Below are 15,023 nucleotides of genomic sequence, written 5' to 3' on the forward strand. Positions count from 1 at the left end.
GAAATAGCCACAACATTCTGTATAGAAGGAAGGATTATGTGGTCGGTTTGTCATTCGGAAACTGTACTCGTATATTGTTTGTTTATGCCTCTGTAAGAAGGAGAAACTAGAACCACATCGTATCACAATTCTATATCAGCAGTATAGTGGTCTGTCGAGACTGTTGTTGATGATTCTGCAATACTGGTACTCGCATTGGTCAGGATACCAAGACTGTCGTGTGAATATGGAATCGATGGTTTCAGGATGACCATACTCAATAACATTCGGGACGCTAACTGCCCTGCATAACTAGTGGGCAGATAAATAGTCCATAGCACCATGAGAGATCGGATAAAACGTCAGTTACCACAGTGCGTTAAGAATTATTTGGTCTGTTGCATAAAATGACACGCAGATTACTAATTATATTGCCACACGTTTGGAGCCAAAAATGTAGTGAATCCTTCAAAATACTCTGTGATATCACGTAGCATGCAAATTACCAGTGACATCGCTCCACGTTGGGAACCAATAAGTAAGTGAAATCAGCAATTGAGGAAATCAAAAAGTAAAAGGTTATGAGAGTAAGAGGTTGAGAAGCGAATGGAATAAATTGTTTAGATGAATAAAACATGAAAGGACTACATTTATTTCAGTACCTTTTGGACACACACAAAAAATTAGAAATCTCATGGCCTATTTTACTGGGCGTGGACACGATTCAGTTATTAAGGGGGAAGGAGGAGGGAGGTGGGATGAATCACCTCACCGTTCTTCACAGTCATTTGTGGAGTGGTGATACGGCGGCCGGTGCTATGTCGGTACGTCGAGTCACCTGGAAGCTGTGCGGCGGCGAGTCGGCTTTGTGAAAAGCAATGGTCCCATAACACTCCCCTGTGGCACGCCAGAGGTTACTTTAACGTCTGTAGACGTCTCTCCATTGAGAACAACATGCTGCGTTCTGTTTGCTAAAAACTCTTCAATCCAGCCACACAGCTGGTCTGATATTCCGTAGGCTCTTACTTTGTTTATCAGGCGACAGTGCGGAATTGTATCGAACGCCTTCCGGAAGTCAAGGAAAATGGCATCTACCTGGGAGCCTGTATCTAATATTTTCTGGGTCTCAGGAACAAATAAAGCGAGTTGGGTCTCACACGATCGCTGTTTCCGGAATCCATGTTGATTCCCACACAGTAAATTCTGGGTTTCCAGAAATGACATGATACGTGAGCAAAAAACATGTTCTAAAATTCTACAACAGATCGATGTCAGAGATATACAGTAGAGCGTCGATTATCCGAACGTCGGTCAACCGAACGACCTCTTAACCGAACTGTGTACTCGCTCGCACCTGTTACTCTCCCACCCTACAGTCCATCATCCCCCTCACTCCCAAACCAAGTTTCCCACAGTATTCGCGCACTAGGCCACCGATGGCGGAACATTGCTTCTAATGGGGCCTTCACAAGGCGCTGCTGACCGGCCAAGCCGCCAGTCGCTGTGTTTCAACAATCAGCACACTTCTGTCGGCTTGGCACTGGCAGTAGAAGTAGCGGCAGTATCAAAGCTGTTCACAGCAACAGCTGCGCAAGCTTAGAGTTGAGACGTGCCGCTCCGCGCAGTTTGAAGGATTTCGCGCCCCAAGAAGAGCTTCTCACGGTGCAAACAGTCACCTTCTGTTCTCTGTTACGACCACTTGTGTGCTGCTGCGTGAAGAAGTGAACTTGACGATACAAAATGCTTAAACGTAAACGTGTTGTCCTTTCTATGAGCGACAAGTAAGAGATTATTAAAAGGTTAGAAGAAGGTGAATCTGCAACCACTTTATCCAATTTTAATTTTGTATACTGTGTGTATTGTTCATACAAAATGCGTATGTAATATGTTTATATTTTTGTTTAATACACTGTGCCACATAATATATATTCCTACTGAAGTTGCCTTTGTATGTTACTTTGTAATACTAAAAGAGATGCCTGTTTTTATGAATAAATTTAATGTACAGTACTTCTTTTTGGCAAATAAACATGTACAGTTCGAATATCCAAACAAACCAGTTTTCCGAACACCCATGTCCACAAATTACTTCAGATAATCGACGCTCTACTGTAGGTCTATAGTTTTGCGCATCTGCTCGACGACCCTTCTTGAAGACTGGGACTACCTGTGCTCATTTCCAGTCATTTGGAACCTTCCGTTCCTCCAGAGACTTGCGGTACACGGTTGTTAGAAGGGGGGCAAGTTCTTTCGCGTACTCTGTGTAGAAGCGAATTGGTATCCCGTCAGGTCCAGTGGACTTTCCTCTGTTGAATGATATCAGTTGCTTTTCTGTTCCTTGGACACTTATTTCGATGTCAGCCATTTTTTCGTTTGTGCGAGGATTTAGAGAAGGAACTGCAGTGCGGTCTTCCTCTGTGAAACAGCTTTGGAAAAAGGTGTTTAGTATTTCAGCTTTACGCGTGTCATCCTCTATTTCAATGCCATCATCATCCCAGAGTGTCTGGATATGCTGTTTCGAGCCACTTACTGATTTAACGTAAGACCAGAACTTCCTAGAATTTTCTATCAAGTCGGTACATAGAATTTCACCACCGAATTCACTGAACTCTTCACGCATAGCCCTCCTTACGCTAACATCGTTTAGCTTCTGATTGCAATATGTCAATATTTGTTCCTCTTGGTGCCCCCTTAAGTGGATACGTCCACTGTCATGCTCCACGCATAACTGGTATTTGTGTGAGAAGATAACGCAGTTCCAGTTGCTGCGTCCACTGTTGTTTCTGGGCACCCTACATTTGGCGCACCTGTCTCTGCTACCGTGTTAAAGGAAGCTGCAACAACGGCCACTAAAAATCGATGGCGGTCCAGAGGTCGTGGCACTTTCTGTGTGGATACTTTTCTTTCTAACAACAATCCCAATTCATGATTCAAGGTACTGTAATACCTCTGCTAGTGGCCGCTTTCGCCAACTTTCAGCGCCAGCAACCTAGGACGAGGAAAAAGCCGGTCCCCATTCAGCAGCCGGGAGAGATGCGGATATGGGGCGTTCTGCAGCCATGCAGGGGAAGGATGGCAGATGTCTAAGCCTTGATTGAGAATGGACACCTTGCGAAGAGTCTAGTGGATAATGGGATGCTGTACAGATATCTGTGGACTCCTGCAAAGACAAAGCAAAAGCATAGACATAACAGCATCAAGAATGCAGAGGCGGTGGCGTGTGAATCTTCTAGCTGACAGCAGCCGTTTTTACTGCCTTAAAAAAGCGAGAATGTGTTGAGAATTCAAGGACCCTCCACAAAAAATGGTTCAGATGGCTCTGAGCACTATGGGACTTAACATCTGAGGTCATCAGTCCCCTAGAACTTAGGACTACTTAAACCTAACTAACCTAAGCACATCACACGCATCCATGCCCGAGGCAGGATTCGAACCTGCGAACGTAGCGGTCGCGCGGTTCCAGGCTGAAGCGCCTATAACCGCTAGGTCACACAGGCCGGCCGGACACTCCACAAGCAATCCTAAGGGCCCGGGTTCAGTTCCCGGCTGGGTCGTAGATTTTCTCCGCTCAGGGACTGGATGTCCTCATCATCATCATTTCATCTCCATCGACGCGCAAGTCGCCAAAGTGGCGTCAAATCGAAAGACTTGCACCTGGCGAACGGTCTACCCGACGGGAGGCCGTAGTCACAGGACATTTACATTTTTATCACTGAAATATGTTACCCAGACATACATATTTATTTCTCTACATTCATTATTTTTTGGTGGTGTGATTTTTCTTTCCGTCAGTGTATATAAAGCTTGTATGCCGGAACCCAGAAACAGTTGCAAGTTGGCTATCTAACGAGTTCCAGGGGCAACAAAAGTTTGATTTTCAGTGCTTCACGTAACTCTTGACCGAATTTTAAATTTAAAATAGCGTCAGCATCTACGCATTAAGAGGTAGAATCTTACGTTAATTATTTAACACAATAAGACAAGTATTACAGTCGGAAACTGTGTATTTGTTTTGAAGCAGCGTAACTGACGTTGTGCAAACATTACGAGGACGCACTGAAAAGTACTGCCTCCCAATTTTTTATGTGGAAACACTTAAAGCTTTACAAATAAAACAACGTTATTAACATTCTATATCTTCATTCTTCATGTCTACATATTTATTTCTCGTCACAGTCCCCTGGCGACGCACACATTTCTCCCAACGAGAGACCGGTTTGTTGATGTCACTGTAGTATGCTGACGAAGCCACAACCTCACGTCTTCTTGCACCGCTTCATCAGTATCAAATTGAAGTCCTCAGAGAGGTTCTTTAAGTTACGGAAATAGATGAAAACCGAATGAGGCCATGCCGGGACTGTATGAAGGGACGATGAATAAGAGTGAACCCAAGGCGTCGAATCGCTGCGGTCTGACATCGTCATTCTGAAGGAGAGGGTGCTCCATGTGTGGACGAACTGTTCGAATTCGAAACTCGATTACAGCACACTGTTTCTCAAGCACCGACACAGTTACGTTACATGCGCCATGTTACACACTGCAATTCGGAGCCTTCTAGCGGCAGAGGGCTGAAAATATGTAGACATGAAGAATAAAAAAGTCGGAGGCATTACTTTTTTTCAGCACTCCCTAGTACATCCATCCAGTATTTGAGAATAAGAGCACTTAGTGACTCCCAGCAAACCTTAAAAATAATTTCAAACCTTTACGAAACTTTCTTTTTCCTGAAATCCTCGTCAAAATGATGAAAGGAAAAATGTTCGTAGATTACAACATTTTTGATGCTCATGCACAAAAATTTCAGCATCAGGCTTGACGTTGTAATTACTTACTCTTTACCGCTAACTCTGTTCGCAACACACATCCAAAGACCATGTACGAGGTTCGTTCAACAAGTAGTGCAACACTTTTTTTTCTGAAAGCCTGTTGGGTTTATTCAGGATCCCTATACACTATATTATTTTCCACTCTTTCGGCTACAAACCGTATTTTCCAACATTGTACTGTATGTATTGTATGTTAACCGGGGAACTAGAAACGACGGAGGGGCTCCGTCCCCGCCGCAGCCGCTGTGGTCCACAACCCCACACCGGCCGTGGTGGCCGTGCGGTTCTAGGCGCTGCAGTCCGGAACCGCGGGACTGCTACGATCGCAGGTTCGAATCCTGCCTCGGGCATGGATGTGTGTGATGTCCTTAGGTTAGTTAGGTTTAAGTAGTTCTAGGTTCTAAGGGACTGATGACCTACGATGTTAAGTCCCGCCGGCCGCGGTGGTCTCGCGGTTCTAGGCGCTCAGTCCGGAACCGCGCGACTGCTACGGTCGCAGGTTCGAATCCTGCCTCGGGCTTGGATGTGTGTGATGTCCTTAGGTTAGTTAGGTTTAAGTAGTTCTAAGTTCTAGGGGACTGATGACCTCAGATGTTAAGTCCCATAGTGCTCAGAGCCATTTGAACCATTTTGTTAAGTCCCATAGTGCTCAGAGCCATTTGAACCACAACCCGACGACTACTATCGCAGTCCACTTCACCCCTCCGCCGCCCCACACTGAACCCAGCGTTAATGTGCGGTTCGGCCCCGGTGTACCCCGTGGGAACGTCTCACACCAGACGAGTGGAACCCCTATGTTTGCGTGGTAGAGTAATGGTGGTGTACGCGTACGTGGAGAACTTGTCTGCGCAGCAATCGCCGACATAGTGTAACTGAGGCGGAATAAGGGGAACCAGCCCGCATTCGCCGAAGCAGATGGAAAACCGCCTAAAAACCATCCACGGCTGGCCGGTTCACCGGACCTCGCCACAAATCCGCCGGGCGGATTCGTGCCGGGGACCAGGCGCTACTTCCCGCCCGGAAAGCCGTGCTTTAGACCGCACGGCCAACCGGGCGGGCTTATTTTCCAACATAATCTCTGTTCAGTACGACTACCTTACGCATGTCCTCATGGTACCACTCTACTGGTCGACGTCGGAGCCAGTGTCTTGTTGCATCAATAACCTACCCATCATCCACGTATTGCTTCACGTGGAGTGCATTCTGCATTGGTCCAAACAGATGGAAGTCGGAAGGTGCGAGATCCGGGCTGTAGGGTGCATGAGGAAGAACAGTCCAAAAAGTTTTGTGAGCTCCTCTCGGGTACGCAGATTTGTGTGAGGCCTTGCGTTGTCATGGAGAAAGAGAATGTCGTTTGCTTCCTGAAGACAGCACAATACAGTTCAGAGTTGATTGTTGCCCCATAAAGGAGGACATCAAAGGGTTCTAGAAGACCGTCGCAATGGTTTTACTGGCTGATGGTGTGGCTTCGAACTTTTTCTTCGGAGTAGCGGTGGTGTGGCGCCACTCCATAGATTGCCGCTTTTTTACCAGTTCGAACTGATGAACCCATTTTTCATTGCCTGTGACGATGTTCGGTAAAAAATTGTCACGATAAGCCTCGTAACGCGGGAGCAATTCCACACAGATAGTCCTTCGTTGCTCTTAATGGTCTTCATTTGCACAGTGAGGACCTCAGCAGACACACACACACCTTTGAGAACCCAAACTGGGGGACAAGTGTGTCAGCACTACCAACACAGACGTCCAGTTGTGCAGCGAGGTGTTTTGCTGTGATCCGTCGATCACCTAGAATGAAAATGTCCGCACATTCCAACATTGTAGAAAACACAGCTGCTTGCGACCAGCCAGCACGCACGAAATCGGATAGGTTTGCGTGATCTTGTTTGCGATGATGACAGGCACCTCGCCCAACGACTCCCCGTGCTTCTGTTCACTACCAAGTCTCCGTATATATTCTGCAGCGCCTATGAATATCTGTGACACTCTGGTCTTCCTCCAAAGAACCTCAGTGACAGCTCTCTGCTTGTAACGCATCTCCATTTTGAAGGCTACGCATAGCGTCGCCACCTGTTGGAGCTTCATGAAACTATAGGTGCTGAATTGAGAATATTCAACGATGTCTCATAACAAATTCCGCATTTCTTCAATCGAAATTGGCCGAGAAAAAAAAAGCGTTGCGTTACATATTAAACTCACGTCATACATTGTATTGTATTGTATGTTAACCGGGGGCCTATAAACGACGGAGAGGCTCCGTCCCCGCCGCAGCCGCAGTGGTCCACAACCCCACGACGGCTACCGCAGTCCACTTCACCTCTCCGCCGCCCCACACCGAACAAAGGGTTATCACGTCATACATACTCGTACATTACTTAATGTACCTGCAAACCTTTATCGTTGCGCGACACATACTTCAGAAGATACGACGTCATAAACATTTATATGTGAGAAAAATTTGTGTTTTTCTTGAGATATACAGCAAATTACCCGGTCTATGTCCATGGAGTGTTTCATACACTGTTGGCCATTAAAATTGCTACACTAAGAAGAAATGCAGATGATAAACGGGTATTCACTAGACAAATATATTGTACTAGATCTGACATGTGGTTACATTTTCACGCAATTTGGGTGCATAGATCCTGAGAATTCAGTACCCAGAACAACCACCTCTGGCCGTAATAACGGCCTTTACACGCCTGGGCATTGAGTCAAACAGAGCTTAGTTGGCGTGTACAGGTACAGCTGCCCATGCAGCTTCAACACCATACCACAGTTCATCAAGAGTAGTGACTGGCGTATTGCGACGAGCCAGTTGCTCGGCCACCACTGACCAGATGTTTTCAATTGGTGAGAGATCTAGGGAATGTGCTGGCCAAGGCAGCAGTTGAAAATTTTCTGTATCCACAAAAGCCTGTTTAGGACCTGCAACATGCCGTTGTGCATTATCCTGCTGAAATGTAGGGTTTCACAGGGAAAGAATGAAGGGTAGAGCCACGGGTCGTAACACATCTGAAATGTATCGTCCACTGTTCAAAGTGCCGTCAATGCGAACAAGAGGTGACCGAGAAGTGTAACCAATGGCACCCCATACCATCACGCAGGGTGGTACGCCAGTATGGCGATGACGAATACACGCTTCCAATGTGCGTTCACCGCGATGTCGCCAAACACGGATGCGACCATCATGATGCTGTAAACAGAACCTGGATTCATCCGAAAAAATCACGTTTTGCCATGAGTGCACCCAGGTTCGTCGTTGAGTACACCATCGCAGGCGCTCCTCTCTGTGGTGCAGCTTGAAGGTAGTCCATGCTGCTGCAAACGTCGTCGAACTCTTCATGCAGATGGTTGTTGTCTTGCAAACGTCCCCATCTGTTGACTCAGAGATCGAGACGTGGCTGCACGATCCGTTACAGGCATTCGGATGAGATGCCTGTCATCTCGACTCCTAGTGATACGAGGCCGTTGGGATCCAGCACGGCGTTCCGTATTACCCTCCTGAACCCACCGATTCCATATTCTGCTAAAAGTCATTGGATCTCGACCAACGCGAGCAGCATTGTCGAGATACGATAAACCGCAATCGCGACAGGCTACAATCCGACGTTTATCAAAGTCGGAAACGTGATGGTACGCATTTCTCCTCTTTACACGAGGCATCATAACAACGTTTCACCAGGCAATGCCGGTCAACTGCTGTTTGTGTATGAGAAATCGGTTTGAAACTTTCCTCATGTCATCACGTTGTAGGTGTCGCCAGCGGCGCCAACCTTGTGTGAATGCTCTGTAAAGCTAATCATTTGCATATGACTGCATCTTCTTCCTGTCTATTAAATTTCGCGTCTGTAGCACGTCATCTTCGTGGTGCAGCAATTTTAATGGCCAGTAGTGTAATGGTAGTATTTACTGACTTCCAACAAACTTTAAGCATAATTTCAAACTCTTCATAATCTTTTGCTCGCTTAGATGCTTAAAATGAAATATTTCACGCATTAACTTATACGTAAGGTAATCAGATGTTTCAAGCTGTTTTATATACGGGAGATGGAGTCCTTAAAGAATTGGGGATTTACTGGTGTGCTAAGACAGGTTGTAAACTACTGGTGCACGTGAAACAATGGGCAGCGAAGCCTGCGTCAACAGCTGTGGGGCAGGAAGCGTGTCGCAGAAGCGGCGGAGTGGGCGTGGGCACGGCGGTAGTTTCATTTCCCGAACGGCAACGAGGCCGAGATCGATGTGCGGCCACGCGGCTCGCCATAACCTGCCGCACGCCTCACGCCAAAGTGGCTTCCCGTGTCTGCCGCAGTAACGCAGCCATTCTTACACCATTCCGGGGAAAGGAGGGGAGGGGGGAGCCAAATGGGATCTCTCGAGGGACCATTTCTTAACGACGCCCATGAAGCGAGAGGTTCAGTTGTGCCTTGCCCTTTGGGAGCTAGCTCAGATGAAGGATCGCTTATGGTCCCTCGGTGAAAGGACTAAGTGCGTATACGACCCTCGTCGAATGGTGTGTTAAAATCAACAATCAGGCTGAGAAGGGAATGAGACAGGACTTTAGACTATATCCAACGTTATTCAGTCTATACAGTGAGATAGCAAAGAAGAAAACTAAGGAAAAATTTGTAGGTACAACTAAAGTTCTTCAAGAGGAAATAAGAACCTCGGTATTTGCCAATGATACTGTATATGGCAAAGGATTTGGAACAGTAGTTGAATAGATTTCGAATGAAACAACAACTTTACTGTTGGCTGTCACTATTTATTTATCTCCACGACTCGTTTCAAAGGTTTAAACCTCCATCATCACGTGGATTTACGTTCGTTAGTATGACATATGTGTGTGTTTTGTTACGATTATTGATGGAACGTCTGAGGCTGTCTAACGGAGAAACAAAACACTCTTTCAGAACATGATTTTGGTTTTTTTTTTTTCAAAAAACTAAACGTATATCTAACGGTAAAAATAAAATAGTAAACTAGAATACTTCTAATGGTCACAGGTTCCTTGCACTGTCGCAACACATCACATATATACTGTCATATTTTGTAAACAAAGATGGCGTCTGGAAACTATTAGGTGCAAGGATCATATAGCAAAAGAGAAACATTATCACACAGTACAAGGAATATACATCATAACAACGTTATTAAGGAATAAGTTTTAAAGGATTTTGGAGATCTTTGTTTTAAGGAGTTGAATCCATGCGTTGGAATAAATATTTCAGATGGTATATAAATTCGATTTCGTGAAGTTCATATAGCTTAAATTTCATACACGTTTAGATAATCAGGTTACATGTTACAAACTTTAAGTACAATAATTACGTTGGCTACATTGATAAAATTATACATAAATAACAATTTTTGCTGGGAGTCAGAGATAGGGATGAAAGGTGGGAGGAAGAGGGAAAGGAAGAGAGAGAGAAAGAGAGAGGGAGAGAGAGAGTGGAAGGAGTGACTGGATGAAAGCAAACTTTCCAGAGCAGTGGGTTCTTATGTTACATGTCTTACATGCAACAACTAACTAAAGGTTGGGGTAATACATTGGCTAATGCTCTATAATATGCAGCTAGATGTACAGTTTGTGCCATTAGTTGATGTACATATAGTTTCAAGCTGACAGGGTTACAAGCTGTAAGTGTGATGGTATATTTGTAAATGAGGTCAATCCACCGCACATCTGGAGAATGTCATGGTAACGTAACTAAATATTTATGGTAAATATTAAGGCAGGCGTGTACGTGTGTGTGTGTATGTGTGTGTGTGTTTGTGTGTGTATGTACGCTGAAAATTTAATAACGTTAGCAGTCGCTGAAAACAGGAATAATACTGTTGTAAATATTGTCATTTGTGTCATATAAGATGGATACAGGTTGCTTTGTTTGGTGTTTGTACATTAGGAGTGCTTCAAGGATGTCTAATTTTTTTGCCTTTACGTTGGATGTGTAGGATGTTGATACTTGTGTTGCTAACATGGTGTTTTGTTACATGCAGGTGGGTGGCTATTGCCGATGTGTGGTATTTTTTGTTTTTTAGTGCTGCCATGTATGCTTTGAAGCTAATCTCAAATAACTTATCTGTCTGGTCTATGTAGAAGCAGTCACAGTCCAAACATTCAATTTTGTACACACCTGTGTGATGACATGAATTTCGTGTGTTGCTGTTGTGAGGTAAGGCGGCCGGAGTTGCCGAGCGGTTCTAGGAGCTACAGTCTGGAACCGCGCGACCGCTACGGTGGCAGGTTCGAATCCGGCCTCGGGCATGGATGTGTGTGATGTCCTTAGGTTAGTTAGGTTTAAGTAGTTCTAAGTTCTAGGGGACTGATGACCTCAGAAGTTAAGTCCCATAGTGCTCAGAGCCATTTGAACCATTTGTTGTGAGGTAACTTCTGTCCAATCTTGTTGTCTGTGGTAAAGGATATGTTTACACCTTTTCGTTTGAAGACATTGGCAGTCTGATATAAAATATTACCTAGAAGTGGGATTGGAGAATGTTTTTTGTTTTTGTTTTTTGTGATGTGATTGCTTTTCCATTATTGAGTTCGTAGGCTCATGCAAAAAGGCCATAAGATGAATATCAACAAAAATAAACCAAAAGCAGAGAGGATATAAACTGTATACTGGCAGTAAGAAGATAAAGAGAAACTGTCAACGTCGAATGTATATTTAAGTACTAAGAAGTCTTCTCTGGACGTATTTGTCTGGAGTGTAGCCTTGTACGAAAAGTGAACGTTAAACAGTTCCAACAAGAGTAGAAGAAAATATTCTTTTAAAATGTGGTACTACAGAAGAACTCCGAATATTAGATTGTTAGATCGAATAACCGATGAAGATATACAGAATAGAATTGGAAAGAAAAAAAAAATTATGGAACGACGTGACTAAAAGAAGGTATCGGTTAATTAACTGGTTGAAAAACACGGACTTTATGGTTTAATCTTGTCTAATATCATATGTATCTTGTACAAAATCATTTGCCTTATGTCAACTGTATATTGTATAAAATCACCATACGATTAAATAAATAAATAGGACGCATCCTGAAGCATCAAGGAATCCTCAGTTTGCTAACGGGAGGAGATGGGGGAGGCAAAAATTGTGATTGTAGATCTATGCTTGAGAACAACGAGAAGATTACTATGGCTGTAGCTTGTAATAGCTATGCAGAGTAGAAGAGGCTTGCAGAGTATAATAATATCGCCTGTAATTACGTGAAATTTGCGTCTTACTCTACATCTGGTATTCAAGCGCAAGAACTGTTATGTGAAATTATTCTGAAAACTTTATCTTGGCGGTAACGTCATAAACAAACTGGAGGCTGACATTCTTTAGTTTAATCTGAAATACTTTCGTAAAAATGAAGAATGATAATAATACTGTTAATTCTTATTTACTTTTGAAACTTTAAAATAGGTTCGGTTCACAGTTAGCTTGGAAGAAATTCGTTTGGTATTTTACTGGTTTTGAAAAAAAAATGAAGCACTCAGAAAAATTATCGGATTTCGATAAAAACAAATGACTGCAAGTTCTAATTAATGTAACACGCAAACAGTAATTCCACACAAAATGGTTTTTTGAATAACCGGGAACAAAACTATAGACCTCTGAATTCAAGTTTCTCACTTTAAATGAATGAAATCCACTTTGTTCTTCTATCTAGAATGAAGGAGGATCTTCAAATAACGCATTCGTACTACGCAATTTCCTTTTTATGTTTTTAATGAACGTTCAGTCTACACACACGTAAATCAGGGTCACATTTATTAATACATCTGAGCGACAAAGAGCTAATTTCATCCAAGACCTAATGGCAAGAGAACAAGAGAGCAAGAGCACAAGATAACAAGAGAGCAAGATAACAAGACAGCATTTCACACTCGTACATGTCCTTTTGTAGTACTCTAACAGGATTATTTTTGCGTTATTTTTATCTCAATGTCTGTTATAAGTTTCATGCATCGCTGCATTACATAGATATTGGTACCAATAAAATTAAATATTGTTTCACTGCTAAGAGTACTAGGCGATGGCAATTAGTAATTATTTCTCTTGATATGGGGGCCATTCGTTAAGTATGGCTGTGGGGCCACAGGAGTGTAGCCTATACGTATTCTTGTTTAGCTATTAATCTCTGACGTACATTGTGTGGATTCAATTTGTATTCGCACAGTTGTGTAGAACATTGGTTCTGTGGCAGACCATGTCACTTTGATGAGTGCACTGAAACGTATGAAATATGCAATTTGGTTACGTAAGACCACAGAACAGAGGCAACTCACACATAGGAGAATGGGCTGTTCAAGAAAAAAAAAGGGGGGGGGGGGGGGTACTGAATGTTCTTCAGAGATTACTATGAAGCGCGTAGGCCATAACAAGAACGTACCAGGAGAGGTCAAACTTTAGTATTGATGCTTTCCAGTTTGTGCGTGTGGTGAACCAAGGCGAAATACTTCATTTAGTCCGTATCAGTAAGTCGTAGTTCTTAAATATGGTAGCTTCGTCTTCTGCTTGAGATGCTTTTAGACGTTAGTATGGAAGAAAAGGAGTACGTGATCGGCACTCGGCAGCTGATGCAATCTTTTTCCATTTATGTCGTATTTTCAGAAACAGAAAAACAACAGCAATCATTTTTCAGTGCTAAAAGTAATACTAATTCCTTGTTGTATATTGTAGTGACGTGTTGTTCAGGTCTTCAGTCCGGATACTGGTTTGTTGCAGGTCTCCAAGTTAACATAATCTGTAACAACCTCTTTATCTCTGCGTAATTGCTTCAGCCGACATCCATCTGAACCCACTTACTGTGCTCCAACCTTGGTGTCCTTCTACAGCTCTTATCCCCAATCCCCCCTTCCCCACCCCGCCCCCCACTCTCCCCACACCCACACACACTTTCTTCCATTGCTAAATTAATGATCTCTTATTCCTTAATATGTACCAACCGATTCATTTCTTTAGTCTATTTCTGTCACAAATTACTTTTTCCACCCGTTACATTAATTACATCTTCATTAGTTATTCAATCTATCTGTATAACCTTTGGTGTTCTTCTGTAGCACCAGATTTCAGACGCTTCTATTCTCTTCTTATCTGAACTGTTTATCGTCCACGTTTTACTTCCGTTCAAGGCTACACTAAATACAAATACCTCCAGAAAACACTTAGAAACACTTCAATTTATAATCTATATTAACAAATTTCTCTTTTTTCGGAAAGGAAATATGGCTTATCAACTTTCTTTGTGATATTAGTATCACCTTAGGCTTCTTAATATTTAGTTTAAGGCTCAGGTTTGGTACCCATAGGTAAAATGATACGGTGCAAGCAATTATTTTAGGGCTGGCGCTTGAACACAACTGGATGTCGTTAACATTTAGGTGCTTGTATCATAAATGAAATAAAATTAAAATACAAAAAAAGCAACGGCACAAATAACTAAACACCTATGTGCTTACCGACATGTCCGAAAGAAGAGAGGGCATTTTGATCCTCCAGATACCATAATGAAGATAAAAAGGAATTAGAGACATTGGCTGCCAATGGGCATTGATTTATATCAGTGGGGCAAGTTGAAAATTTGTAGCGGACCAAGATTCCAACGAGGGTCTCGGTCACCGGAACCGCATAAACTACCTGAGCAAGCCAGACCCAAATATCCAATTTACACCACGCACTACTGATGTAGTACCCTGCTCATTAGCCTCATTACTCGTGGCATATCGCCGAATCCCGTACAAATTTGAGCTTGGTGTGCATATGCTCTACAAGTATCATTTGCCGTCATCCCCGTAATTAACACACGTGGCATCTGTTCTTTTGGGCACGTCTGAACACCACATACATAATTACGGCGAGTAATGAGGCTAATGAACAGGGGTAATACGTCACTAGTGTGTAGTGTAAGTTGAGAATTTGAGTCTGACGGGAGGCGTGCTAGGGTAATCCGTACGGGTGTGGTGACCTCTGTGTCCGGATGACGCAGTGGTCAGCGCATGCCGGCCGCTGTGGCCGAGCGGTTCTAGGCGCTTCAGTCCAGAACCGCGCTGCTGCTACGGTCGTAGGTTCGAATCCTGCCTCCGGCATGGATGTGTTTGATGTCTTAGGTTAGTTAGGCTTAAGTAGTTCTAAGTCTAGGGTACTGATGAACTCAGATGTTAAGTTCTATAGTGCTTACAGACATTTGAACCATTTTTTGAAAACTAGGTGACGTATATTA

The sequence above is a fragment of the Schistocerca piceifrons genome, chromosome X, assembly GCF_021461385.2.
Source record: "Schistocerca piceifrons isolate TAMUIC-IGC-003096 chromosome X, iqSchPice1.1, whole genome shotgun sequence".
Classification (NCBI taxonomy): domain Eukaryota; kingdom Metazoa; phylum Arthropoda; class Insecta; order Orthoptera; family Acrididae; genus Schistocerca; species Schistocerca piceifrons.